A 4849-nucleotide genomic window follows, 5' to 3' on the forward strand; every position below is an offset into this window, starting at 1 on the left:
AAATCTGATGTGAGCCATATTTTTCCCACCTTTCATGCAATGATCCAAAACCAGTTTGGCACAAAAATAAAAAATATTCGCTCCGATAATGCCCGGGATTACTTCAACCAAACCTTTACTCCATATTTTCAAAAGGAGGGAATTATACATGAATCATCTTGCATTACCACTCCACAACAAAATGGAGTGGCAGAGAGGAAAAATAGACATCTTCTCGAGTGTACTAGAGCCCTATTATTCCAGCAAAATGTACCCAAGTCCTTGTGGGGGGGAGGCTGTCCTCACATCAGCCTATGTTATAAACAAAATTCCTTCCAGAGTCTTGGGGTTTAAGAGTCTACTGGAGACTTTGTCTCAATTCTATCCTGATACTCGAAAGTCCTTCAACCTTACTCCTCGTGTATTCGGGTGCACTTCATTTGTTCATTTTCATGGCAATAACAGAGGGAAACTCGATCCTAGAGCTATTAAGTGTATCTTTGTGGGGTACTCATCTACTCAAAAAGGTTATAAATGCTACCATCCCCCCACTAAGAAACTCTATATATCAGCCGATGTCACGTTTGTTGAGTATAAGCCATATTTCTCTACTCCTTATCTTCAGGGGGAGTTACCTATATTTGAAGATAAGGAGTCAAGTCTACCACCACTAGAATTTCTCCCACCCGAGTCACCACTACTGGAAACACCCGAGTCACCACTACTGGAAACATCCTCCGAGTCACCAAAATCACAACCTAAACAGTCACAAGAAAACCATTCAGATGGAAAAATCTTTCATCATTTCCGGTTTGATCAGGTATATACAAGGAAAAGAGATCCTATTATGACTTCAAGGCAGGAACAAGCCACTGAACTGACTCTTGAAAATGAGGTAACAATCTGTGAACTAAGTTTAAATATAGCACCAGTAGATTCTTCTCCCAACAGTAACCTTGATCTTAAGCTGCCTATAACTGTGAGAAAACAAACCCGAGAATGCACAAAAAGACCTCTATATCCCCTATCTAATTTTGTGACTTTTCAGAAATTCTCTCAAAACCACCAAAGTTTCCTTTCAACCCTAAACACAATTCCTATTCCTAACTCATTATCTGAGGCATTATCAAAGAAAGAATGGAGACTTGCTATGGAAGCTGAAATGGATGCACTACAAAAGAATGAAACTTAGGAGTTGGTTGATTTACCTAAGGGTAAGAAGCCAGTAGGCTGTAAGTGGGTGTTTGCAGTGAAGTTTAGGGCAGATGGATCTCTAGAACGCTATAAGGTAAGGCTGGTTGCAAAGGGATATACTCAAACGTATGGGGTGGACTACCAAGAAACATTTGCACCAGTAGCAAAGATGAACGCCGTAAGAATCTTGTTGTCCTTGGCTGTCAACTTTGATTGGGAATTACAGCAGTATGATATCAAGAATGCCTTCCTCCATGGGGAACTAGAAGAGGAGATTTATATGAGTATCCCACCAGGGTTTAGTGGAGTTGATGATCCCAAAGTTTGCCGGCTAAAAAGGACATTATATGGGTTAAAACAATCACCTCGAGTATGGTTTGGACGGTTTGCCAAGGTGATGATAGCCAATAATTACAAACAAAGTCAAGGTGATCATACACTCTTCATCAAGCATTCGGCCTCAGGGGGAGTCACGATATTGATAGTATATGTGGATGACATTATAGTAACAGGGAATGATGAGGTAGAAATGAGAGTCTTGAAGGAGGTTCTAGCCAAGGAATTCAAAATAAAAGATCTAGGGAGACTTAAGTACTTTCTGGGAATTGAGGTAGCTCGATCTAGACAGGGAATGTTTATCTCCCAACAAAAGTATGTCACAGATTTACTCAAGGAGACCGGATTGATGGCTAACAAACCGGTTGGAACTCCTATTGAATAGAACCACAGATTGGGAGAAGCTCTTGGAGATAAGGCAGTGGATAGAGAAGTGTATCAGAGGCTTGTTGGCAAACTCATTTACCTTACTCATACTCGGCCAGATATAACCTATTCAGTTAATGTCATTAGTCAGTTTATGCATGATCCTAGAGAAGTCCATCTACATGCAGTCTATCGAGTCCTTCATTGCTTAAAAGCACATCCTGGGAAAGGAGTCCTATTCAAGAAAGCGTCGAATATTGACCTGGCAGTATACACAGATGCTGACTTTGCAAGATCACCAGTTGATAGGCGATCAACTACGGGCTATTGCACGTTCCTTGGAGGGAACTTAATTTCCTGGAGAAGCAAGAAACAAAGCGTGGTAGCAAGGTCAAGTGCCGAAGCTGAGTTTAGAGCTATGGCAGCAGGAGTATGTGAATTAATGTGGGTTAAGATTATTCTAGAAGACCTGAAGATTCAATGGAGCAGACCTATGAGACTATATTGTGATAACAAGTCAGCTATAAGCATTGCTCACAACCCTGTACAGCATGACCGGATAAAGCACATCGAAATAGACAGACATTTCATTAAAGAGAAGTTAGATAGTGGTCTAATTTGTACACCATATGTTCCTACGGGGCATCAGCTAGCAGATGTGATGACAAAAGGATTATGTAATAATATGTTCCATGAGAACATTAGCAAGCTGGGAATGGTGGACCTATATTCACCAGCTTGAGGAGGAGTGTAGGAAATCTTGGATGAGATATCATAGGAGGATTTTTAAGAGTTTTTCTAGTATAGGAAATCAAGGGAGATCACCGGATCCTAAAAGGGCTGATCTGTTTGGATACTTTCCTGATTTTGTGTAACCGAAAGTGTCTATAAATAAAGGGTAGAATAACTTGTAATTATTCATTCATTCATAATAGAAATTCTTTCATTATTCTACAAATATCCTGTAAAATGGTTAGACATCATAGTAATGGGATATAAGTGTTTATGTATATAATCTACATTGTAAGACGCTGACTGATTATTGTGATGCAATCGATGTGTTTTCTATTTCCTAAAGATATTATTTTCGGAGTGATGTCTAGTGATGCAAAAACTTTAATATTCTTTTAAGGAAGTCCACTTTTTCTTTTAAGGAAGTCCGAGAAGGGGGTAACCGGCGTTAGCATACCCCCTTGGGCATTACCAAACGGGCACCCAAACGTTGATTGGAATATTCGTTGAAGGCCTTACTTGTCGAGTCCTACTTTTTGATGAAGAGCGCGTCAACCTAATCACACCAAAAATAATCGCAATAAGGATACTTGGGCATGGTCTCAGGACTCTAAATTGAGTAGTAGGCTGACACGGGTAAACCTTCATATTTAAGATCCTGAAAGAGGGCCACCCAATACTCAAACCTTTAATCACTGACCCACCACAATAGTTTCTTTCTGCTAGGCCACCCCCACAATAACTTTGACTTGTATGTTAAGATTGAGTAGGTTTCTTCATTCAAGCAAGTATACCCTTCTAGGAATTCTTTCCAACTCCTGTAGACGCTTAGAAGTGTAACTAAGGCATGCTGATTTAAATTGAAGCCATCTCTAGCAGGATGGTAAGTGTCACACGGTCACGTTTGAGAATGAACCCACTGTGATGGCAGCAAAGACCACCGTCTTTACTCAGCCCCAAAACACACTAACCAGAGGTTTGTCTAGCGGAAATCAAAACCCCAAAGGCAACCCGAATAAACCCCACAAAGGATTCACACGTAAAATAAGAAAGCCAACGCAGCAATGTACAGAAAAATCCGATTTCCAACCTTCTTATTAATCACAATAAAAGGAAAGTACACTCTGCCTATCTTGTGTTTGCTGCTTGCAACAATGGCCCTGTGCAAGTCTATATAGTCACACAATCTAAAGCAATCCGTGCAAAAAGGGTGCACTTGACATCCCCGACTACCTAGGCACGTGCTGCACACAGCAGCACTTACAAACATATGCGACATGTGGATGACAGCCCCATCCACTTGGCCTTGCTGGTCCAACCAGCATGTGCCACTGCTGCAGTTCCTTTCCAAGTCATCTGGGCTGTGCCTTGTTGTAGTGCAAGATATGAGTCACATGTCCCCAAACATGCCTTGACCGAACCCAACATCAGCCAAGTGTCCAGCAATACAAAACTGCCCAACTTGATCCCACTTTCTTAGGTAACCGCCCATAACCGCCTGCACGTGTGTAAAAAGGCCTTGCACCCGCGCCTGCCAGGTGTCCACGTAACTGTCCGCACATAGCCTTATCCAAAGGTCCATGTGATTAATCCAACATGTCTCCGAGTTTGTAGGAAGCCTGCCCAAGACAACGTGCCAGTGCCCCAATGCTGCCGGGTTCAGACCTTCGTCTGCGCGTCGCACCAGCCCTCGTCTGTGCGCGTGCTGTCTGTCGTAGGCACGTGCTGCAACTCGCACATGCCAGTCAACCTGGACACCCAGCTGCCCAAGTCTTGCGCACCACCGCCTGCTGATGCGCCAGGCTGCTTGCTGGGCCCAGCGCCCATGCCAAGCAGCCTTAGTCCAACTCGTGCATGCCAAGCCACAAGGTCTTGTGCCATGCAAATTATCTCAGATAAGTGTCATGCCACCAACCTAGCCAAGCATCGAGGGTCTAACAGTAAGCCATGATTGTGATACTTTCCATTTGTTTTCCATTTGCATGAAGCTGCAAATCTTCATCCAATCACGCGTTACATGTGAAGTGGAGTCTGTCTCATTGGGTTTGGACACTAATTACCTCTGAAAATTACATGTTATTAGTACGTTACTCATACATTTGTCTATCTTAGCATGTCTCAGGGCCTACATCACTAGAACTTGACACTCGTCACACGCAAGAATTATATGGCATTCATGTACATGATTCATCTCTCTCTCTCTCTCTCTAGCTTTTTCATTTAGGATTTTTCACCCCAAAAC

The sequence above is a fragment of the Morus notabilis genome, unplaced genomic scaffold (assembly GCF_000414095.1).
Source record: "Morus notabilis unplaced genomic scaffold, ASM41409v2 Scaffold178, whole genome shotgun sequence".
NCBI classification, from domain to species: domain Eukaryota; kingdom Viridiplantae; phylum Streptophyta; class Magnoliopsida; order Rosales; family Moraceae; genus Morus; species Morus notabilis.